At 40.0% G+C, this 25,724-nt stretch overlaps 1 protein-coding gene across 4 annotated transcripts in view; it reads left to right on the top strand.

Annotated features, from left to right (window-relative positions):
• The window catches only part of CDKL5 (cyclin dependent kinase like 5), a 179,781-nt gene that overhangs the window by 8,860 nt on the left and 145,197 nt on the right, over nt 1-25,724 (top strand). The window contains exon 1 of one of the 4 annotated variants that reach the window (XM_036270965.1): nt 5,818-5,884. The exons of 2 other annotated variants lie outside the window; for them this stretch is intronic. The gene's annotated coding sequence lies outside the window, so the exon portion shown is untranslated. Of the gene's footprint in view, nt 1-5,817; nt 5,885-12,544; nt 12,626-25,724 lie in introns of those variants that run through there. One more of the 4 variants, XM_036270964.1, reaches the window with a different exon arrangement.

Here is a 25,724-nt window from a genome sequence, read left to right as displayed (position 1 = left end):
TACTGTAAAGGTGTTATTTTATATATCCTATTTTTTATTTCCCTCCTTCCACCATAAATGTCCCTACATGCTTAATTCTTTTTTGGAAATCTTAAGCCATGTTAAATTTTTGCTTGCCTTGTTGATTGACCAAACAATCATTCAGGTCTTCCTTGGTATAAGTTGTTAGTTTCTGCCTGTGTAGAATGCTGTTGCCCATTTTTCCTCTTCAAATATACAAAGAATATCCACAGCATCACTTCCGCCTTCAAATATTTCCTTTGAAGTCTGCATTTTGATGCAGCCTCTAACTTAGCTCACTTTGGCCTTGAGTTCTGAGGCTTTTCTGAACCATTCTATACTTGCTCTGTGTTCTTATTGCTTTAATCTTTTTGTCCTGGTGCTGGTAACCTGAAGAGTTTGCACTAGTTTATGTCATTACCTTTTTCACTTCCTATCCAGCCCAGGACATTTATTTTAAAAGAGTTGCCTCATTTCAGATTTTAGAGTTGAAACTGATGTTTTTGTGCTGTTATTCAAAACTACTGCCCTTGAGGACGGTGGCAAGATGGCGGCATAGGTAAACATGGTATTTCCTCCTCCCACAACCACATCAAAATTACAACTACAGAACAACCATCATTCAGAATTGCCTGAAATCGAGCTGAATGGAAGTCCTACAACTACGAAATTAAAGAAGCCACATCGACACCGGTAGGAGGGGTGGAGGTGCGGATGGGTTGGTCCCACACCCACGTGTGGCGGATAAAAATTGGGAGGACACCCCGGCTGTGAAGGTCCTCCATGAGGAGTGAGAGGTCCCCGTCCCACACCAGGTGCTCAGCTCAGGGTTCCAGTGCCAGGAAGAGAATCCCCATCACTTATGGCTGGAAAAACCAGTGGGAACTGAGGCTGAGGGAGGCTGAGACGGCTGGCACCACAGGCAGGTCCTCTTAAAGGGCCTGCGCATGGACTTACTCGGACTCACTCCCTCTAAGCTTGGAGGGGAGGCAGTTTGAAAGGCACCAGAGACATACAAGGAAGAACTGAGCTGTTTGGTCGTGGGACCAGGGCTGAAGAGGCAGCTTTCTCCTGGACAGACCTGCTTGCGGAGGCCTTTATTCCTTTGGTGAGCCCTTTCCTGGGGAAAAAGGGAGGACATCTGTAATACATTCAACAATGAAGATAAGTTAAAAAGAAAAAAAAATGAGTACCCTTGATTTAGAGTTGTGCTTTCAAGTCTGTCCCTCTGTGCAGGATTGGTAAAGGAAGGCTATACTTGTTATTCTTTGGCTGACTTTGAGATAGGGTAACAGTGTGGGTGTCTTGGTGTCAAGTGTTGTTCAGGCAACTGAAAGGGTGTTGGCATCATGGTAAGTGATGGAGATACAAAACCAAGGTGTGGTGCTGTGCCCTTACTGGAGTTTGTAATCCAGCAGAAGAGGCAGAAAATAATGAGTAAAGTATAGGATGATATGCGCGTTTAGATGGAAATACATGGTGCTGGTACTCTAGGCAAGAAGAAGTGCACTTAATGCAGACTTAAGGGGACTGGGAAAGGCAGTGCTTCCTGAGTGTTTGTGAAGAGCCTTAAAGGAGGCCCAGAATGTCAGGTAGAAGGAAAGGGTTTTCTGGCAGATGGTGTTTTCAAAGACATGGATCTAAGAATGAGCGTATAAAGCTGGGAGAATAGCAAAAAACAATGTGGATTTGTGTATTGCATGCCTTGCTTTGATGCCTTTGCCCCAGCTACATCCCAGGGTCTTGATTTTCTCTATGGCCATCTTTTGTCTTTTTTTTGATCTGTTTTCACTTTTACCTGAGAGTATAGGAAGGAAATACTAAGACCTGGAATTTAAATAGGGGACGGACTTCTGGAAAAAATGGATAAGCAGATGGTAATGGTTTTCTACTGCAAGCTCCATGGAGGCATGGAGTGTTGTCTGTTGCTTCCTTAGCGTCTAGTGCATTGCCTGGTACTTAGGAAATGCTCAGTAAATATTTCTTGTATGAAAAGCACCTCCTCTTTGTCCCCTCTCCATCTCCTCATGTCAGTACCTTCTTCCTTGTTCAGTGGCTTCTCTTCTCTGTCAGGTACCTACCTAGTTGATCTTCCTCTCTGCTCGCCTTATACACATGCTTATCCCATATCTAGTCACCAGGCAATTATAACTGTGTTATAATTGGATCCACATTACTGTGTGACTGTGCTAAGCATACAGAGGTGCTAATGGCTCACTGTGGGGCTCCTGAAACTTCTACCAACGTTTACAGTATGGCAGATGAGGGGGAGGCCAAAGTTGACACGTATAAGAGTGACATTTAAGTATTTTCATGATTTATTGCATGAATTCATTGAATTGATGAGCTCTATTCCATAATAAACTCTTGTGTGTGCATGCATATGTGTGTTTGTATATATCTGCATTGTACATTACTTGACAAAATGACATTCTGTGAACATGTTTGCTTATTTATCATGTGGCTTTGCATACCCCAGATTACTGTTTATGTCCCTCAGATTAGGAAGCTGCTTTAAAGGGTGTTACCACATTGAGATAAAATATTTGTCTTACAGAAATGTCCCCTGGGGATGCAGTATCTTCACCAGGGAATTCACTGTACAATAACAGCTGTTAGTTAGATGGAACGTTAGTTGGTTTGTATTTTAGCACGGGTAGCAGACTTTTAAATACCTCTCTACGTTTTGGTAATTTCTCATATTATGGGTTCAACTTTCCCAGAAAACTCGCATCCTCAATCATTTTTACAACTAGGATAAATACTTGTGATCTAGGTTTGACCAGTCATTTACAGAGTGAAACTTATATGTAGAGGTGAGCATTGTGAGGTGGCCATCATGTGTAGTTGCAGTTGAATTGATAACCTGGTGATCATATTGACAGGTGTATTTGTTTTTTAAGGCATGGCAAAAGCAGAGCTTATGGAATTCAGTCTCAAGTGGTATTGGTGCTGAGTGATGGCAGTACTTTTTTTTGGGGGGGGGGGTAAATCTGTCTTCCTGTTCTTTGATCACTGGGATTTGTGGTTAGATGTCTTATATTAATTTTGGAATATTTTCAGCCAATACCTCTTCAGATATTTTTGTCCCATTCTCTTATTTCTGTGATTCCAGTTACCAGTATATTAGAACCTTTGATCTTGTCCTACAGTTCTTGACTGTTCTGTTTTATCGTTTTCTCTCAGTGTTTTGGTTGGGGTCATTTCTGTTGACCTGTCGTTTTCTTTTCTTGGCTGAGTTGAGTCTGTAGAAGAGCCCATTGAAGACACTCCATTTCTCTTAGCTATGTTTTCCATTTTCAGTACTTCCATTTTGTTCTCTCTTATAGTTTTCATCTCTCTGCTGAATTATTCATCTGGTTTTGCATGTTGTTTTCCTTTTGGGTTAGAGCCCTAACCATGTTACTCATAGTATTTAAATGTTCATTTTAGATATTTTCAACATGTGATTCTGTGTCAAGTTCTGGTAAATTCTTTGTCTTTTGAGTATTGCTTTTTTCTTTTATTCTCACCCAAGGACACCCTTCCACCTTTTTTTTGTTGTTGTTCAGATAGAGTGGGAGGGAGAGAGAGAGAGAAACATCGACGTGGAAGGGACACATCAAGTGGCTGCCACCAACACGATCCAACCAGGGCTGGGGACAAATTGCAACGGAGGTACATGCCCTTAGCGGGAACCGAACCCAGGCCTCTCTGGACCTCAGGCCAACGCTCTAATTGCTGAGTCAAACCAGCCAGGGCTGAGTATTGTTTTTTTTTTTCTTTGCCTTTTCTTATACCTTGTGATTCTTTTTTTTTTTATCCTCACCCAAGGACATTTTTGCATTTATCTTCAGATAGAGCAGGAGGGAGAAAGAGAGGAAGAGAGAGAGAGAGAGAAACATCAATGTGAGAGAGACACATCGACTAGCTGCCACCCACACGACCCCAACCAGGGTGGGGGGACAAACTGCAACTGAGGTACGTGCCCCTAGTGGGAACCAAACCCAGGAATCTCTGGTTCGTGGGCTGACACTCTAACCGCTTAGCCAAACCGGCCAGGGCCCTTGTGATTCTTTTGTTGTTGCAAATCTGACCTATTTTGTAGAAAATTAGAGACTGATGTACATAACTTGTGTCTGTAAAAGGGCATATCTTTCCTTCTGCTGTGCCTTTACTGCAGTGATTTGAATAAATCTAGTCAAGAGTGGGGCTAGGTTTGAATTTGTTGTTGCGGTGGTTACCCTCAGTATACCTTAGGCTTTAAATTCTCATGGAGATGCTTTGTGATTAGGCTGGGAGTTGATTTATTTTATTCTGGGTTTCATATCTTTCTTTTGAATTGTTACTTAAAATGGGTCTTCTTGTTCTGACCTTCCACTGGTAATATGCTACTGTTAACTTGTTATTGGAAGTTGGTTAGCTTGGAGGTGGGGAGTATTGGTACAGTGTGGTCTTTTGTTCTAAACCTCAGGTTTAAGCCTGCCTCAGTGTCCCAAGGTCTTGCCCCTCCCTTGGCTATTTTGGTGGGCTCAGGGTGGAATCTTATTCCTCTCCCAGGAGTAGGGTGCCTGCCTCATTTCCCAGCGGCAATGAGTTTTTACCAATGCTTTAAGTAAGGATAGACTCAATTATTGGCCTTGCTTTCACTGATACAGGCTTTTCTTTAGTGGGGATAGGGAAAGAAGGATCTGGGTGAATTCCTTGCTCCTGAGGTACAGCTGTGGTTCCCTTCCTCCAGGTCTGCATCACAATGGGTAATCCTCAGGACCCTACTTTCTGTGAGTACCTGGTGGGGTTGGTGGAGGAAGATCCTGCAGAAGGTTTGGGTTTCCCCCATTTCTGCCACCCCCCCCCCCGCAAAGTTTAACACTGTCCTTCAGCAAGCAACATCAGATTTTTTATCAATTTGCCAATTATTCTAGCTGAACTCCTCTTATCAGTGTCCATTTGCAGTCTATCCCGGGTGATTTGTTTTCTCTCCTTGAAGGTCCTGCCTCAAGATTTTGAGCCAATTTGTTCTGTGATGCATTTTGTTTAAAGAAAACCATGAATTTGAAATCAATCCATCTTTTTTTTTCATCGGAAGAGTGGCCGCTATATTTCTTCCAGCTTTCTTATTCCAGGGTGAAAGACAGAAGTTTGGTTACTCTTAATTTTTTTTTTTTTTTTTTATCCTCACCCGAGGACATTTTTCCATTTTTTGTTCAGATAGAGCGGGAGGGAGAGAGAGGAAGAGAAACATCGACGTGAAGGGACACATCGAGTGGCTGCCACCCGCACAACCAACCAGGGCCGGGGACAAACTGCAACCGAGGTACGTGCCCTTAGCGGGAACCGAACCCGGGTCTCTCTGTACCGCAGGCCGACGCTTCACCCGCTGAGCCAAACCGGCCAAGGCCCTCTTAAAATTTTTAACAGGCACATTTAACTTAGTCTAAGCTAAATTATTATTTCCATCCTCCTGAATAAGACAGAGATTTTTAGAATGGTTTATCTTTTAACCCTCATCCTCTCATCCATGTTAGTTATTTATGCTTTAATTTTGCCTTGTATAAGCCACCTTATGCCTATAAAAATAGTGAATATTTACTCATCAATCCGTTTTTTAAACATCTTTGCATGCCAGTCTTTATTTACCCCATTTCTAAACTTTTGGGTTCAGTTTTTTTCTTTATAAAGAATGTTCTTAAGTAGTTATTTTACTAAATGCCTGTTAGTAAACTTGGTCTGGGCCTTTTTGAGTGTCCTTATTTTACTTTTTCTCTAAATGATGGGTACAGAATTTACAGTGACAATTATTTTCTCTATTCTTGTGTTTTTGTTGCTGGCAGAAATGGGGTTTTCCACAGAGTTGCAAGAAAAGCATTTTGAGGACCCACGCATGGGAGGATGAGGTGTAGTGGTAAGATTTATTGGAGTAGAAAGAAAGGACTGTCTCCAGGTCCCTGGTCTCTCATTCTCGAGCAGGTCATACAGCTCTGTCCCACTGTGGAAGAAGTCCAGCCTTGTTTTCAGCAAGGCTAGAAGGAGGTCCAGGGTCCAGAGATATTGTGCCATTACCTGGTATTGGCAGGGCATCCAAGAGGCTTTCATAGTTCAGTTGAGTCCATGCTGAGACTTAGTCTGACTCAATCTCTGTCCCACCTGCTAGTTTAGCCTCTGTTCCTGTCTGTGCTCAGCTGGTGCTGCGCTGCTGCACCCAGGCCCGCACTTGGAGCCCGCCCAAGCTTGGACCATGTGGCTGCCGGCCTATACAGCTACAACAGACCTGCACTTGGAGCTGTGCAGATATGGAGACCCAGACGGGCCTTTGTTAAGCTTTGATTATATTGATTATATTACCTTGGGCTTGGGAACTGGTAAGCTTTCTTTCAAATTAACCAATTTCTTTCCTGGATTTGTGTTGGGTCCTCCCTCTATCTAATCTGGTCTTTTTTCCCCCCAGGTTAGACACTTCCCCTTTATGGTCATCATCTTGGGTTCTAGTGCACATGCCTCAAAGAAAAAGGACCTACCCCTGTGCCATCTTGGCTCCTAGTTTGCATGTGCCCAGCAGAGGAATTTGCCCTTTACTGCCCCCCACCCCCAGCTTCACTAGATAATCTGGAGAACAGACTGGTAGTTCCCTGGGAGATTAGAAAGCTGGTCCTTCCTCCTTGGGTGGGGAGTATAAATTCCAGACTCAATCAGGGCCAGCCAGTCTAGCTCCCTTCTCTTTTGTTAACTTCTAGCTGCCTATGCTAACATTTTGACAAGCCTTGTTAATGAGAAGTCTTTAGTTGGTTCAGGTGTAATTTCTTTGTATGTAGGTAATTATCTTTTCTCTTGGGCTACATTTAAGATGTTTTCCTTGTTTTTGATCTTCTGCAGTTTCTTTGCAATATCTCTAGATGTCGATTTTTTTTTTTTTTTAACTTACACTGCTTTTCTCTTGTGTACTCCTATCAGTCTAAAGACAGTATCTTCAGTTGTAGAAAAATACCTTACTATCTTTTAAAATAATGCTTCTCCTCCATTTTTCATATCTGGAATCATTATTTAGATATGTGTTGGAGTTTTATTCTCTCTTTATTGATATGAGAGAGAGAGAGGAAAGGAGGGGGGGAGAGATAGAAACATCAATGATAATAGAGAACATTAATTGGCCGCCTCCTGCATTTTTCCCACTGGGGATCAGGCCCACAAAGTGGGCATGTGCCTGACTGGCGACCTCTTGGTGCATGGGTCGATGCTCAACCACTGAGCCACACTGGCCGGGCTACATGTAGGAGTTTTTCATTGCATCTTCCATATTGCTTACATTTTCTTTAATATTTTTTATTTTTACTTCTGGGTAATTTCCTGACACCCATCTTACAATTCACTAATTTCTCTTTAGCTGTATCTAGTCTATTGTCTAATCCATTTATTGAGAATTCATACTTAAAACATTTGACTATGTTTTTAAATGTAAAAAATTCAGTGATTTTTTTTTTGAAAACTGCTTTTTAATTTTTATAAGGGCATTTTCTGTGAACATTTAAAAATAGAGTTATGTTTGGATTATATTCTGAGCTGTAGTTCTTGAGGAATGAAATCTCCTATTCCGTCTCCTCCCTCCCTATTTTGCTTATTTCTTTTGTGGTTTGCAACATCTAACAGTTTGGGAATTGCTTCCTCTTCTTGAAGGTCCTGCCTTGGTGCCTGGCTTGTGAAATGTTCCTTTGATTGACTTTGCATTTATCTCTGATGGGACCCTTTGGATTCACTGCTTCTGGAGTGTTTCTGATCTGTTTTCAGATGGGTTTCTGACATCTGGAGAGTGGTGTGAATTTGGACTCCATATCTGTGGTAGAGCAAAGACTTGGGTTTTCCCTTTTGCTTTGGTCACTCCTATGCACAGCCCTGGGCCACTGTGTGTAGCATTTTTTTTTCTTTTCTTATCTACCCAAGGACAGCCCTTTGTTATCTCTTGGCTTCATGCTGGTTGTTTACTTCCAGCTTCTTTCCCATATATGGACTTGAGGCAATTGTTTCGGTTTCCTAGTCCCATAATTATTTGAGGGTGCAGCCCTTGGTTTAGAGGGCAGGAGTGAGCAGGTCTTTGTCCTGTAAAGAATCTTATTTAATAAGCATCCTGTCTTTACAGACACTCCTTTCTAATCTAGTTTTCCTGACTGTTGGTCAGGAAGCAGTTCATCCAGTTAAGAACCAGGAAGTAGTTACAACCACAGACATCTTCTAACTTTAACAAATTACTTATCAAAAGTTCATTTAGACATTAATTTTGTGGAAGAGTTCATATTATCTGATAGGAACTATGTTATTTTATAAAATGGGTTAGTTTCCCAGGTAACCCGCAGGAATCCATTATGTAGTTGAAATTCATATAGACCCTTTGGGACTGTAATCAGTATGGAAAAGGTGATTTCTTTGGGAAGGTACGTTTTGACATTCTGCGTGAGAAAAGGGAATAGGGTCATTTCCAGTCTTAGTTGTTCTTCTGTGGTGTGACCTGCTAGCTACCAGTTCCTATTATTGTTACAAACCCTAGCCACTGTTCTCAAACCGGCCACTGAATTATCACCACTCATACTTAGCACAACAGCCTTACCTCTGCTCCACTGAGAATACTGAAGGCCTTCTGGCTGATTTTCTGCAGGTTCTGGTTCCATGTACAGATTTATCAGTTCCTCTATTCCCAGAGCTGTTCTTTCCTCCTATCTCAGAAGATGAGGTGCTTCTGCTGCTGTTCCAGGCCAGTCCCTTGCTCATTACCCTCAGCTTTAGTGCTGCTGCTTTGACATAATTTTCCATCAGTTTTTCCTTCTCTTCCTTCCCATTGTGTATACCAGTGGTTCTCAACAGAGGGCGATTTTGCTCCCCAGGGGACATTTGGCAGTATCTGGAGACATTTTTGTCATCACAACTGGGGTGGTGGTGGTGGTGATGATAATGGTGATGATGTATGTGCTATTGGCATCTGGTGAGTAGAGGCAAGGAATGCTGCTAAACATCTTACAATGTCTAAAATGTCGGTAGTGTTGAGGTACAGTAACTTTGCTGCATCCTTTGAATCTTGCTGTGACTCCTTTGTTTTTCTCTGCCCATTATTTTATTCCTAAGGTTCTCATCCTAGAAAACCTTCCCTGAACCACTTGTTCACTCCTCTCTTAGTTACCTAACCTTCATCCCTCCTTCTCATCTAAACTTCTGTGAGAGTGGTTTATATATATTCCATTTATTTCTCCTCAAATTTTAGCTCTTACTCTTGGGCTTCCCAACCTCACTACTTAAACTGTCATTGCTGAGATTGCCTGTGATGTCTTGTGTGCTTCATCTAGTGGCTTCAATCAGTCCTCATTTTACTGACTTTTCTGTTGCACCTGACACTCTTATTCACTATCTCCTTGAAGCAGTATGTTCCCTTAGCATCCTGGTTGTCCATGAGTAGAGGCCAGTAATGCTGCTAAACATTTCTCTTACATTTCTTTCTCTGCATCTTCTGTGGGCTCATTTTGATCCACTTATTCCTTACCCACTGCTGTTAGCCTGAGTTTGACCTCTTGGCCGGCCAACTGTTATGTTTGGTCATTGTCTCCATTGTGCCCAGAGTTTCAGTTCTACTTATGTGCAGATGTTTTTCTAATTTCTAAATTCTTCCTTTCCTTTTCCCTACATGCTTCTGATTCATTCTTAATAACCTGCAGGAAATCTACACCTGTATATTTATTTTACAGGTGCCTTACACTCAGCATATGTAATGTGAAGCACAGCATGGTTTCCTCTAACTTGCTTTTCCTTAATTAAAAAAAAAAAGTCTTGCCCTGGCCAGTTTTGCTCAGCGGTTAGAGCATCAGCCCTCAGACCAGTGAGTCACGGGTTCGATTCCAATCAAGGGCATGTACCTCGATTGCGGTTTGTCCCGGCCCTGGTCAGGTCGTGCAGGAGGCAACCTATGTGATGTGGCTCTATCACATTGATGTTTCTCTCTCTCTTTCCCTCCTCCCTCTCCCTCCCATTCTATCTGATAATAAGTAGAAAAATATCCTCAGGTGAGGACTTAAAAAAAAAAAGTCTCAGTGTTTCTACCAACCACTGTGGTTCCTAAGGTAGATAGTTGGGTATTATCCAACTCAGATACATTATCTACAGTTGCTAGCTAGTATGATATAAAATCTGATTGTGAACTTATCACTGACCTTCTTGAAAGCCTGCAGTGGTGCTCTCAAACTGACAGGAGAAAGAGAAAGTCTGAATTCTCTTATAGGGCTTATCAGGCTCTCTGGTATGTTCTCTGGTTACCAACCTCTCCAACCTCACATCCTTTCTCTGCCTCAAACACTATGCTCTGGCATGTAGAGGTCCCCATAAAATCCTGTTTCAAATCTGATGTCTTTGCTTATGTTATCTCCTTGTCCTGAATGCAATGTTTTTCTGTGGTGTGTGTGGGTCATTAGCTCTCTGGTGGGACTCCCTATTTTTCATGGAAGTTACAGTTAATTGACACTTTTCTCCTCTTCTCTGGAGAAATGTTACTGAGTAGTATTCTGTGTCCAAACTATCAATTTAGACAGTCAGGACTAGATAAATGCTGGCATCAGTCCTGCTGAAAAGGGGTAGGCAGGGGGCATAGGTAATGGTGTTTTACAGGGCTCCAATTATGTGGTTTATTATTAGCCATTTCTTTTCTACTACCTATAGTTCCTACTACCTATAGTTTTATTATCTTTCAAGGGTCCTTCTGGAAACATATTTGGGGGGAGAGTTCTTTATTTTACTATATGAAGTTGTGGGTTCTTCAGCTCTAGTGGGTTTTGCCATCCATTGGATATTCTTATTTTAAACAATTTCTTTTTTTTTTATGTATTGATTTGAGAGAGAGAGAAACATTGATTTCTTTTTATTTAAATAAAATATGTTTTTATTGATTTTTTAGAGAGAGAGGAAGGGAGAGAGAGAGAGAGAGAAACATTGATGTGAGAGAGAAACATCGATCACCTGCCTCCTGCACGCCCCCCACTGGGGTTCAAGCCTGCAACCCGGGTATGTGCCCTGACTGGGAATCGAACCGGAACCTTTCAGTCCATGGGCCGACGCTCATTCCACTGAGCCACACCAGCTGGGCCATTGATTTGTTGTTGCACTTATTTGTGCAGTCATTGGTTGGTTCTAGAATGTGCCCTGAGTGGGGATCAAACCCGAAACCTTAGCATGTCAGGACAATGCTCTAACCAACTGAGCTACCCGGCCAAGGCCCATCCATTGGATCTTAACCTGCTTCATAGCTCCTTGGAATTCCTCACTGATCTATCTGCTGAAGTATCTACATTTCCAGGGCTGCTCTGGACTTATTTTTATATTTCTTTGCTTGTTTCAGTGGGTTTTAATGTGGGAAGAAAGGTAAACATGTGTTTGGTCAGCCATTTTAAAGCAGAACTTTAGTGCCCTGCACCTCATGTTGTTTCTCCTTTTTCTCTACTGTAGATATCATGGCAAAAAAATGTCTTTTAATGTGAATTTTTGTGAAAATTTTTGACAGTTTTTTTTAGGACGTCTTATATGCCCCTTGGGAATCACTGTGGGTGATGACACATGACATTGATGGGAGGGAGTGTGCCACACCTATAGAGGGTGTAGAGGAAACATGCTGATTCAACTAAAGGAGAGGTTACCAATTTAAAAATGTTTATTATTTTTGCCAGTCTGGTGAGCATTATTGTTTTTTTGTTAGATTTAAAAAAAATTAATTGTATGATTGAACATTTACAAAATTTATTTTATTGGCCATTTGTATTTTTCTTTGTACATTTTCTTTAAATGCCAATACAGGTTATTTTGTGTGTGTGTGTGTGTGTGTGTGTGTGTGTACTCTTGTAGGGTTCACATGATTCTTTCCTTTTAACATGAAATAAGTAAACTATGCCAAATGTCAGATCCATTTCTTGCTCTCTCTCGCTCTCTCTCTGGTTAATCTTTACTCGAGGATATTTTGCCACTGATTTTCTTAGATAGAGTGGAAGGGAGGGAGGGAGAGAGAGATAGCGATGTGAGAGAGACATTTATTGGCTGCCTCCCACATGACCCCAGTTGGGGCTGGGGATCAATCCTGCAACCCAGGTATGTGCCTTTTACCTGGAATAGAGCCGGCTACCCTTCGGTCCGTGGACAGACGCTTTAACTGCTGAGCCAAAATGGTCAGGGCCATTGCTCATTTTTGAAGTTTAGATTTCTTATCTGATTCTTGGAAAATGAACAACCATTCCTGGTGTTGTGATTATTAACATCTACCTCACAAGGTGACTGTGAAAATTAAATGAAATAACATAAATGAAGTGCCCAATGTAGTATTTGGTACACAATAGGTAGCAGTAAATATTAGTTTCATCTCTCCATTCTTTCTCCTTTGCCAGATTGTTAAAATAACTACAGCAGTCCATACTCCATCACATGTACTTACTGAACCCTTGTTAAATGAAGGGCAGTATGACAAATACCCCGAGTAATAGAGAGATGTTTAAGGCTGCTTTCTATCCAGGGATAAACATAGCTTACTGCTTATATATATTTTTTTTACCTTTCTAGGGTTTTTTTTTTTTAAAGGTTCTGAAAACCTTTCAATCTTTAAAACTATTATTTTATTTGAGCACAGAACACTTTAAAGGTAGGTATGACACATTTAATTCATTACATTTCTGTGAGAATAGTTATTAGTTCTACTTTCTAAATGAGGACCCTGAAGGGTGGTCTGCCCGACTTCTGGCTGGGGTAAAAATAGGCTATATTGGGATGCTAACTAACCATTGTACTTGCAGCCTCAGTAGGTGTTGAATAAATATTTGTTGAAAGAATGAATCATCTTTTGCCCTGGCCAGTTAGGCTCAGTGGTTGAGCATTGGCCTGTGAACCAGAGAGTCCCGGGTTCGGTTCCTGCTAGGGGCACGTACCACAAATGAAAAAAAAAAAAAGAATGAATCATCTTTTAGTAAATGGTATGTTAAGCCCATTCCTAAATTGCATCTCTACTTACTGCTTTTCTCTCTTCCTTTATACTTTATGCTGCTGAAGTGATTAAAATAGCTTTCAAATTCAGTGGTTGGTAGAAAAGACATCGGAAGTTGGAAGATATGCTACACTGCTTTAGTCATAATGAAATGGAAGATTTTTGTGCTTATACTGATTGTATTTGATGATTAAATTTTTTGCCCTGGTGCTGCTTTTTTGCAAGGCTACCTTTGTGGTTCCTGTAACAGCTGCAACGGGCTTCCCAAGTTGGGGGCCAGGATAAATAACCCAATTTGTTGCACTCTTAAGGATGCCTCTGCTGTTTATAGTCAAGTTTTTCATTTAATCCCTAGTTAAATAGGAAAAACGTAGCAATTATAATTAAGCTCTGGAGATGTGCAGGGAAAACTTGTTAATGAATGAACTAGCAAATATACAAACTTTAATGGAATAAGTGATTAATATCATCTTGCTCTGCATTTAGCTTTTTGTTGTTGGTTGGTGTCATAGTGAAATGACTCTTACTAAAAATGGTAAGACCCCATATAGCATTGGTGGTGGGACATCCATGAGTCTAGTGCACTCTGCACGTGGAGCAGTCCATTTTGTCTTGCTAAATTCACTTCTTTTTTTTTTTTTAATCTCCACTGGAGGACATTTCTGCATTTATCTTCAGACAGACAGAGCAGGAGGGAGAGAGGGAGGAAGAGAGAGAGAGAGAGAGAAACATCGACGTGAGAGAGACACATCCAGGTCTCTCGGTCCACAGGCTGATGCCCTAACTGCTGAGCCAAACCGACCAGGGGTAAATTCACTTCTTTTTTTTTTTTAAGGTATATAGCTTTTTATTTATTTATTTTTTTATCCTCACTCGAGGACATTTTTTTACATTTTTTGTTCAGATAGAGAGGGAGGGAGGGTGGGAGGGAGGGAGGGAGAGAGAGAGAGAGAGAGAGAAAGAGAGAAAGAGAGAAAGAGAGAGAGAAAGAGAGAAACATCGATGTGAAAGGGACACATCGAGTGGCTGTGACCCGCACGACCCAACCAGGGTGGGGGACAAACTGCAACCGAAGTACATGCCCTTAGCGGGGACCTAACCCGGGTCTCTCTGGACTGCAGGCAGATGCTCTAACCGCTGAGCCAAACCGACCAGGGCTAAATTCACTTCTTTTAACAAATTTTCTAAATAGATTTCTTCATCACGCTTTTGGTTTCCCCAGTTCAGTTTTCTACTTGGGATTCATTCAGTGCTGCTTACAAATAACCGTTATCTTGCAAATTAATCTTATAGTTAAAAATAGGCCTTTGGAGGTTGGTAAAAACCTTGGTTTGATTCTGGCCTTGACACTTCCTAGCCATGTGACCAGTGACAAGGTATTTAATGACTCTGGGACTGTTTTCTTATCTTTTAAAAGTGTGAGGATGAAATGTGATAATGTATATCAAAACACTTGGCATCATGTGCAATGTGTGGAAATGCTCCAAAAGCACTATCTTAAGCCGTGTGGTTTATCTGTTTAGGATGTAGCATAGTGGCCAAGTATGGGGCTTCTGGAGCCTGACTGCCTGCGTTTGAACTCTAGTTCTGCCACTTTACTATGTAACTAATTTCTCTCTTTATCTCCTTGTTGGTAAAATGAGTTTTCTGGTAGTGAAGGACCATAAAAGGTTTTTATGAGGATTAAATACATTAATATAAATAAAGCAGCTAGACCAGTGCTTAGCACAAAGTGCTATCTATATATTTTCGCTGTTATTATTTTATTACATTTGAAAATCCAGTATGTCACCAGAATTTTTATTTGAAATATTTTGTTCTTCTGGAATTTTTTGCATCTCTTATTACTTGAAGCTCCACGAGGGCAGGTTCTGGTCTGTTTTGTTCACTATTGGTATTGGTAACATCTGTTGTAGTGACTGGGATAGAATACTTATTCAGTAAATATTTGTGGAATAATGAATGATGAATGTTCCATTTACCTTGAATTGCATTTACCAGTATTTTAATTCAAGTAATAATTTTCATTGTTATGTCACTGTAAAAAAAAAAATCTGTAGCCCTGGCTGGTTTGGCTCTGCAGTTAGAGCGTCAGCCTACGGTCCAGAGAGACCCGGGTTTGGTTCCCGCTAAGGGCGTGTACCTCGGTTGCAGTTTGTTCCAGGACCTGGTTGGGTCGTGTGGGTGGCAGCCACTCGATGTGTTCCTTTCATATTGATGTTTTGCTCTCTCTCTCCCTCCCACTCTATCTGAACAAAAAATGAAAAAATGTCCTTGAGTGAGGATTAGAAAAAAAAAAATCTGTAACAAAACTTGTAATAAATTCCCAGGTTTACAGGATGACATTCAAGTTTCTTAGCTTTGCATTAAAAAAACCTATTGAATCTAACCATACCCAAGTTTCTTCTCTTTTAGAATGTGCAGTTTTAATCAGATATCCTTTCTCTATTTCATAAGTATGATTCTCTGATTTGTGAATTAATTCACTGGGTTGTTGCAATTTCCAGTGAAATGGTAACTGTGAAAGCACTTTGCAAATTTATAATCATTATAATCATTATTTATAATAATCCTCAAGTGTTTTTAAACAAATTTTGCTGGAATGAACCCTCTTCCTTTTTGCTCACACAACTTAACTGTAACCCCATCCCTTTTTCCAGACCTAGTCCAAATCCTCTTTGCTATGTAAAAGATAATCTCCCTAGTCTAAAATGAACACTCTTTTCTTTGAGTATTTATAGCCATTATGATTTATATCATTCATTTAAAAATATGTTTTTCTTTATTGATTTTATAGAGAGAGGAAGGGAGAGGGGGAGAGAGATAGAAACATCGATGAGAGAGAATACTGATTGGTTACCCCCCCCCCCAGGGTATTGTACTGACAACCTGGGCATGTTGACAGACTGGGAATCGAACCAACGACCTCTTGGTGCATGGGTTGATGCTCAACCATTGAGCCACACTGGCTGGGCTATATCATTCATTTTTTATAATTTGTTTGGTAATCATGAATCTGAATCATCTCATCTTGCCTGTTGTCTTCATGTATTAACTACAGTCTTGAAATATCTACCTCTTAATGAAAGCAGTAAACATTGATTGAACACCAATATTGCCCTAATCCTCTGGACACGAAGTTTTCATGTATTAATTCCAGTTTTCACAATTGAATTGTAGTTACTGTTTGAAGATAAGCTGAGGTATATTAACATTTTTGAGAGTTTGAGGAAAAAATCAGTTTGAATTGGGCAGCACCAAATTGGAAGTGATTAGGAGCATTCTGCCGATACGAGCCAGGGGAAGGACTTATATAGAGAAAGTGCTGTAGCAAAGAAAGGGAATTCTTTGATTGGCTATAGCTTAAGGCCTTGTTTTGGTTTGCCTTTGGGTATTAGAGCCATCTCAGTCTAATGGCCTCCTTGTTTAATTAACTTAACATTACTTTATGAATAAAGACTATAATGTGTGCCCTGGCTGGTTTGGCTCATGGGTTGGAGAATCAGCCCACAGACCTAAGGGTTTCGGGTTTGATTTCCTGTCAAGGGCATGTACCTGGGTTTCAAGTTCGATCCCCGCCCTGGTCAGAGTTGTGCGGAAAGCAACCAATTGAATGTGTCTCTCTCACATTGACGTCCCCCCCCCTCCTGCTCTCTCCCTCCTTCCCTCCCTTCCACCCTATCTAAAAAAGTATCAATGGAGAAAGATCCTCAACAACAAAAGACTATGACTGTACTTCTTGGTTTCATGAATGATTCTTTTTTTTTTTTTTATCCTCACTCGAGGACATTTTTCCATCTATTTTCAGACAGAGTAGGAGGGAGAGGGAGAGAGAGAAAGAGAGAGAGAGAGAAAAAGAAAGGGAAACATTGATGTGAGAAAGACACATTGATTGGCTGCCTCCCCAACGACCCGACCAGGGCTGGGGACCGAACTGAAAATGAGGTATGTGCCCTTGACTGGAATCGAACCCACAACTCTTTGGTCCGAGGGCCAGTGCTCCAACTGCTGAGCCAAACCAGCCAGGGCAATGAATGATTCTTTATACATAATAAAATGTGGCAATGGGTAATTAGTTGATGTATCATTAATGATAAAATGTAATTGCAAATATCATTTCCTTGTTAGAACCAGCCTAGCATTTGTCTGTGATGTCTGGATTTTTAAAAATAATTGGTTTACATTTATGTTTTCTTTCTTCCTTAGTTTGTTTTCAAATATGTTGACTTATTTCCTACTTATTTCTCCTTCACCAAGATACAAATACTATCTTTCCTTAAATTACTTACCTTAAATTTTCTTTTTTTTTGGACAACTACTATTTCTCCCATATGCTGTCTTTGTAAGATCTATCTCTGCAGTGATTTATTGAGGTCATTTTGTTTTACTTTTTAGTGCATCAAGATCTAAAGAAACTATTAATAGAATTTTTGTTATTCATAATGAATTGTTTTTTATTTTTATTTATTTATTTTTTAAATATGTTTTTATTGAGTTTTTTAGACAGAGAGGAAGGGAGAGATAGAAACATTGATATGAGAGAGATACATCAGTTAGCTGCCTCGTGAATGCCCCCTACTGGGGATCAGGCCCGCAATCTGGGCATGTGCCCTGATCAAACTGGGACTTCTCAGTCCATGGGACGATGCTCAGTCCACTGAGCAACATGGGCCGGGCATGAATTTGTTTTTTTAAAGTGGTTTGAGATTAAAATCAATAGCAGCAGTCTAACACCAGTTGAGGGTTTTTTGAAGAGGCAGGTAGCACTGGTGGGGCTTTCTGAAGGAGGTGGCCTTTGTGCAGAGGTGTGAAGGAATAAGTTTTAGCAAGATGTTTTGGTGGGGGTCCCCTTATTTGATGGACTGAAGTCAATAATTGGAAAGTTAATTTTAAAAATTGATAAAGCTCTAAGTAATTCATAAGAATGCACAAATAACAAATATTTTGCAGTAAAGTGTGTTTATTTGCCAGTCTTTTGATGTATGGCTACATTTTGTTTGTTTGTTTACGAGTATGGATCAGCTAGCTGAAGTTCAGTGTCATCTTTCTTGTATGAACCATACTCATAATGCATCTTATCTGTCTAGTAGGTCCAGTTTCTTAAAAGTGGAACAGTACTATAGGCAACTTATGAAACCGTCTAGTGCAGAATTGTAGATTTTTACAGTGTTCTCCTGTCTTTTAATGTTATCTAACCCATATCTAATTGATAGCCACATTTTAAAGTCACTCATCACCTTCATCAAATCTTGCCAAAGCATCCTACATAATTTTCACAGAAATTGCAACTTACTTTTAATTGGTTTACTTACTCTTTAGTTGAAAACCATGAGATGTCTATTACAAGAGGAGTTGACAAATAGTTTTGGGGAAGAAATGCAACTAACTTTTGGATGCTAAGTGTGCAGCTCAACTGAAGGGAGCAGAAGTGTGAAATTGAGCTAAATAGTTACCTATTAGCCAAAAACATTTGTACGGTTGGCATCAGCTGGTCTGTTTTACAGAGGTAATGGGGAGTTGGCCTGTTAAGAGACATGCTGGAGGGCCAGTACAGCTAGAGTGCACAGTGCAAATGGACTTTCGTAAATGCATTTTATACTTTTCAAAAAGTCCATTTTCCATGAATAACATGCCTTTTCACAATATAACAGAGATAAATGAATTATTGAGTGCCTGGAGAAAATCACACTATTCAAATAAAATCGTTGTGAAGCTTTTTCCCCAAGTAGTTTCCTCCTCCTCCTAGACATAGGTGATTTTTACGTCTTCTGGGCAGTAAAATACCTTGCATAGACCTTTTTTGTACTTCTCACATGTAGTTAATTCACATGTTCACCTCTTCTGTGAGCTCTTCCTCTGAGGAGCTTTTGTATACAATGTCTGATCCATAGTTGGTGTCCAAGAAATTGAATGAAAGAGAAGTTCTGGCCACTTAAACTGATGACACAACCAAATCTTGCTGAGATATAGTTTTCATTCATGTGCCATAAAAAAAATAAGCCATTATTATCTATAAATTCAGTCCAGAAAATATTTCAGTGTACTTTTACTCAAGTATATTATATTCTGTGTGTACAAGATACTGCATTATATCTACAAAGTACTGAATTTAATAAGACATGGTTTTTATCTGTGGACCTGTATTCTAATAGTACAATGGGAATATATGGGCAGATGAGATTAATTAGAGCCTGGAGGAATCTGTGTGGTTTTGACAGGACATTGGACCTGAACTGGATTGTGAGTGGTAACAATAGTTAGGGCTCTTTGGCACATACTGCTTTATGGCATTTTATAGTCTGAATCTCCATGGAACTCTCTTCCCTTCTTTTCTGTCACTTACTCTCAGTCTTCCTACTTCCATTTTTAGCTTTTTTCTCCCGCAGTATTTTTCTTTTCTTTGGCTATCTTTTTCCTCTTTCTGCCCTTTGTGTAGTGCTGTATTGTTTTAATACTAACTCTGAGCTTACATACCTCTACTGGACTGTGACTTATTTGAGAGTAAGTTGTATCTTTGTAGTTCTTAAAGTATCTGGTATATAGTTTTGTAAGAAGTAGGTGTCACATACTATTCTGTTAAATTTAGCTTCTTATGCCAAACTTAGTTCCTCTTCCAGACTTTCCTTTTTCTGTTCACAGTGGTGAAGTTCTCCCCTTAACTCCGTACCCTGGTCAGCAAGTTCTGCTGCTTTTGTCTTCCAAGTGTTATTCATAGCCACACCATCATTTCCACTTTCATCATTGCATTCCAAATAAAAAAACAAACAAACAAAAAACAAAACACATATTGACTGCTTATTATATTCTAAGCACTGTTTAAGTGCTGGGAATACAAATATTACAGATCTAGTCCCTTGCTCTTAGAATACCAGTGGGAGAGAGAGAGACACTCATTTGGCATTTTATTGAGAAAATGTTTTTATTTATTTATTTGTTTTCCTTATTGATTTTAAAGAGAGGAGAGGAGAGGGAGAGAGAGAAACATCGATGAGAGAGAACATTGATTGGCTGCCTCCTGCATGCCTCCTACTGGGGATTTGGCTCACAACCTGGTCATGTACCCTGACCAGGACTCAAACTTGCAACCTCTTGGTGCATGGGTCGATGCTCAACCAGTGAGCCATACCAGCTGGGCATGAGCAAATGTTTATTGAACGCTTTCTCTGTGCCGAGTGTTGTTATAGGCACAGATGTAGTACAGAGTTCTTTTCCATGGGCTGCTCACCTCCAAAGGGAGAGGCCTAGAAAACATAGCTACTGGATCTCCTTCATTCTAAAGTATATTTTCCTCCCCAGGCTTTAGCATTTCTAAAATTCAGATGAGTCTTAACCCTGCCATCTATATTTAATGTCGTTTTTAATTTCCTCTTCAAGACTATAAAATTACTGATACTTAACACTAGTAGAACTTTATCATTGGGGAACTATAGCATAAATCAGTGGTAAGGATTATGATAGAAGTATGCATAGAATTGCACTGTCAAATATGGTAGCTTCTAGCCCCACATGGCTACATAATCAGACATTACATTGATTACATTTAAGGTTAAATTTATTAAAACTAAGTAAAATTAAAAGATTCGGTTCCTCAGTATATAAGCCACAATTCAAGTACTCAATAATTTGACTAGTAGCTAATGTATTGGACAGTGCAGATATAGGACATTTCCATCGTTACAGAATGTTCTGTTGGACAGCATTGGTGTAGAATGTGGTTCACAGTTATACTTGGAGATTTGGAAAATATTTAGTCATTTGCTTTCTTGCATTACTATTAGTTAATATTTCAGATAAATTGTCTCTTGTTTATATCTTTCTTTGGTTTTACCCTAGGTTCTGGGACAGTAAGTAGTAGGTACCCCCCAAAAAACGGGGGTGTGAAAGAGTTCAGATAACAGGGGCAAAGGCTCTACATTTTCAAACTAGGAAGATAGCTTAGCTGGTTTTATTCAATATGTATCCTCCTGTCCTTGTTTAAAGAGGGTTTCTTTTTTAAGCAGTCTTACCTTTTTTTATTTATTTTTTATTTTTTATCCTCACCCGAGGATATTTTTCCATTTTTTTTCTTTGTACAGATAGAGTGGGAGGGAGAGAGAGGAAGGGAGAGAGGGAGAGAAACATCGACGTGAAGGGACACATCGAGTGGCTGCCACCCCCACAACCAACCAGGGCCGGGGACAAACTGCCACCGAAGTACGTGCCCTTAGCGGGAACCGAACCCGGGTCTCTCCGGACCGCAGGCCGACACTCTAACTGCTGAGCCAAACTGGCCAGGGCAGTCTTACCTTTTTTCTCTCAACTTAATTGAGGTAGAGTTGACAAGTAAAATTGTATTTATTTAAAGTGTACAATGTGATGATTTAATACACATGTACATTGTGGAATGATTACCACAATCAAATTAATTAACACATCTATCACTTCACATACTTACCTTTTTTTCTTTTTTTTGGTGTGAACACTTAAGATTTACTCTCAGCAAATTTCAAGTATACAATATAGAAGTATTGTTAACTATAGTTACCATGTTGTACATTGGATCCTTAGAACTTATAACTGAACGTTTATAACCTTCACAAGTATCTCACCATTTCCTCCATCCCCTGGCAACTAGCATTCTACTGTTTCTATGAGTTTAACTTTTAAAATTTTAGATTTCATATGTAAGTGCTACCATATAATATTTGTCTTTCTCTGGTTTATTTTGCTTAGTATAATGCTGTATAGGTTTATTCATGTTGTCATAAGTGGCAGAATATCTTTAAAAAAAAAAAATAGCTGAATGGTACTCCATTTTATACAGTCCCTCTCCCCATTTTCTTTCTTTATTCATCCATCATCAGACACTTGGGTTGTTTCTATATTTTGACTATTGTGGATAATGCTGCAGTGAACCATGGGAGGGTACATATTTCTTCAAGATACTGATTTTGCTACCTTCGGATATAAACCCAGAAGTGTGATTGCTGGATCATATGAGAGTTCTATTTTTAATTTTTTGAGAAACTAAAGAGGATTTTTAAAATAAATCTTGTGACTGAAAATTTAAGAAATTGTACATAGGTTCTTATCACTTATCAAGTGAGATTCTGCAGGTAGTCCATTATGTTACAAGGCTATGATTTGGTGGGATGTACCACAATTAAATTTACCAAGTTTCCAAATTTGATATTCACAGTACAACATGTAATTTCTTAGGGAAGGTATAATTGGACATGAAATATTTACGTGAACTGTTCACTCCCATGGATTTCTCTTTCAGTGTGTGCAATGATTGGAGCAAAGGTTTCCTGAGTCTTTTTCTTGTTTCCATTTTTTCGTATGGTAAAACACAACTATCCATTCTCTTATTAGCAGATAGTTAGATTGTTTCTTGTTTTTGGCCAATACAAATAAAACGACTTGTCTTTTGTTGGGCAGATACTTTCATTTCTCTTGGGTTAAATAAGTTTAATAGGCCCTGGCCAGTTTGGCTCAGTGGTTAGAGCGTTGGCCTGTGGTCCAGAGAGACCCGGGTTCGGTTCCTGCTAAGGGCATGTACCTCGGTTGCAGTTTGTCCCCGGCCCTGGATGGTCGTGCGGGTGGCAACCACTTGATGTGTCCCTTTCACGTCGATGTTTCTCTCTCTCTTTTCCTCTCTCTCCCTCCCACTCTATCTGAACAAAAAATGAAAAAATGTCCTCGGGTGAGGATGAAAAAAAATAAAGTTTAATAGTGGCGTGGAGAAAGGTCGTTGTTTTTCCATGCCCTCTCCAGGCAGGCCATTCTCCCCGAATCTCCACGTGTTCACTACTCTGAAGCTCTCCGAACCTCGTCCTTTTGGATTTTTATGGAGGTTTCATTACACAGGCATGCTTGATTAAATCATCCACCATTGATGACTGAACTGAATCACAAACCCATCTCCCTTTCCTGGAGGCCTGAAAGTTCAACCCTCTAATCACTTCATTGACTCCACTGGCAACCCACCCCCATCCTTAGGTTACCTAGGGTCTTTCCTAAAGTCACCTTACTGTTATTTTTAAAAATTTATCTTTATTGTTGAAAGTATTACAGATGTCCCTCCTTTTTTTTTTCTCTCATTAACCCCCTCTTCCCCCCACCACCCCCCCTTGCTGGTCACCACCTTATTAACATAACAAGAGACACCTTTGTTGTTCTCATCACTTAGGAAATTCCAAGGGTTTTAGGAGCTCTGTGCCAGAAACTGGAACCAAAAGCAAAAGTATATTTCATATTATATATCATAGTATCACACTAATATATTAAAGATATCCAACCTTCCTGGCCGGTGTGGCTCAGTACTTGAGTTTCGACCCATGTACCAAGAGGTCGCCAGTTTGATTCCCGGTTGGGGCACATGCCCAAGTTGTGGGCCCAATCCCCAGTTGGGGGCATGCAGAAGACAGCTAGTCAGTGCTCTCTTGCATAAATATCTCTATCTCTCTCTCCCTCTCCCTTCTTCTCTCTCTCAAATCAATAAAGAAAAAATATTTAAAAAATAAAAATAAAGATATCCAACCTTTGTTTCATTTATTATTTTGGAAATCAAGAAGTGTACATACTCACCCATTGCCTTGTAAAACTGTTTTAAGGAATACAGGACACCAGTGAACCACTCACATTGAATTGTCACAAACCAACACTTAACTTGAATCAGGTAAAGACATAAAACATTTCAAATCCCCAAAAGTTAGTGGTGTATCAGGGGCTGGGAGTGATGGGTGTGATCTGCCCCAGGTTCAGACAGTAACCATACATTTTCTATAGAGAATTTAAAATTAATGACTTAAAGTTGGTCTAGTTTTTTATTATTACCATGAGTTGACCATTTAAAAATGTCTCTCTCTCTGTCAGCCTGCGGTCCGGAGAGACCCGGGTTCGGTTCCCGCTGAGGGCGCGTACTTCGGTTGCAGTTTGTCCCCGGCCCTGGTTGGTCGTGCGGGTGGCAGCCACTCGATGTGTCCCTTCACGTTGATGTTTCTCACTCTCTCTCCCTTCCTCTCTCTCCCTCCCATTCTATCTGTACAAAAAAAAATGGAAAAATATCCTCGGGTGAGGATTAAAAAAAAAAAAAAAAATGTCTCTCTCTCGCTCTGGCCGGTTTGGCTCAGCAGTTAGAGCATCAGCCCTCAGACCAAAAGGTCACAGGTTCAATTCTGGTCAAGGGCATGTGCCTGGGTTTCTTGTTTCCCTGGCCATGACCAGGGCTGTGTGGGAGGCAACCAATCGATGTGTCTCTCTCAACATCGATGCTTATTTCTCTCTCTCTACCTCCCTCCCTTCCACTCTCTCTAAAAATACATAAATACATAAATACATAGATAAAAATAAAAATATCTCTATGTGCAACATCTACTTTGTGGCTTACCTGGTCACTCTCTTTGATGAATAGAAATTAATTTTAATATAGTCCAGTTTATCTGTCCTTTCTTTTGGTGCTTGTATCCACAAAGAGATTTTCTTCTATATTATCTTTGTCTGTTTGTTTGTTTTTGTTAATCCTCACCCAAGAATATTTTTCCATTGATTTTTAAGAGAGAGTGGAAGGGAGGGAGGGAGGGGGGAGAGAGAGAGATTGGGGGGGAGATAGAGAGAAAGAGAAACATCAGTGTGGCGCGAGAAACATCAATTGGTATCCTCCCACATGTGCCCCCACTGGGCTGGGGATTGAACCTGCAACCCAGGTATGTGTCCTTGACTGGGAATCAAATCTGCAACCTTTCAGTGGGTAGGCTGACACTCTAACGAATTAGTGACAGTGGTGAGGGCTTTCTACATTAGCTTTCAGGAGCTTTATTATTTTGACTTTTTTCTTGTTTTTTATTTTTTGAATTGATTTTGTGAGAGGAAGGGAGAAGGAGAGAGAAACATCAATCGGAAACCCAATAACGTGTCCTCACTGGGAATTGGACCAGCAACCTTTCAGTGCATGGGACAATTCTCAACCAACTGAGCCACACTGGCCAGGGCTGACTTTTACATTGAGATATATAATCCACCTGAAATTAATGTTAATGTATGGTATAAGTTAGAGGTTAAACAGCACCATTTATTGCAAAGATCAAACTTTCCTCTCTGATCTGCGTGCTAACTTTTTTGTATAAGCATCCATTTCCTGTATGATCTATTTTTGTGCTTCTGTTCTTTCCTTTTATCGGTTTTTCTAATATTCTGCCTTAATGATTGCTTTATAAGTCCTGATATCTGGAGAGAAAGTCTTTTCTTCTTAAAGTGTCTTGTTTCCCTTGGTTGTTTGCCTTTTTGTATACATTTTTGAATTAGCCTACAAATTTCCATGCAATACTTGTTAGGATTGATTGGGATTGTACTGGGTCTCTAGATCAATTTAGATAGAATCGACATCTCTACAATGTTAAATCTCAGGAACATGGGCTACGCCTTCACTTATTAGGTCTCCTTTAATTTTTAAATACTGTTTTTTATAGCTTTCTATATAGAGGTTTTTCTACCTTTTGTTTGTTTATTTCTAGGATTTGATGTTTTTAATGGTATTGTAAATGATATTAAAGTTTATTTTCTAACTTTATTGCTGGTATATAGAAGGACAATTGATTTTTGGATATTAACTTTTGTATCCCTTAGCTTTGATAAACTCTCATCTTTTCTGGTAGTTTGGATTTCCTATGTGTACAATCTATGAACAAAGATAGTTTTTTTCCCTTCACTTCCAGTTGTCATATTTTTGCCCAGCTTTCTACTTGTTTGTAGTAGATTACTCAGCATTATTGGAAGCAGA

The sequence above is a fragment of the Molossus molossus genome, unplaced genomic scaffold, assembly GCF_014108415.1.
Source record: "Molossus molossus isolate mMolMol1 unplaced genomic scaffold, mMolMol1.p scaffold_m16_p_2, whole genome shotgun sequence".
In the NCBI taxonomy this organism is placed as follows: domain Eukaryota; kingdom Metazoa; phylum Chordata; class Mammalia; order Chiroptera; family Molossidae; genus Molossus; species Molossus molossus.
This window is presented reverse-complemented; position numbering and strand designations above follow the sequence as displayed.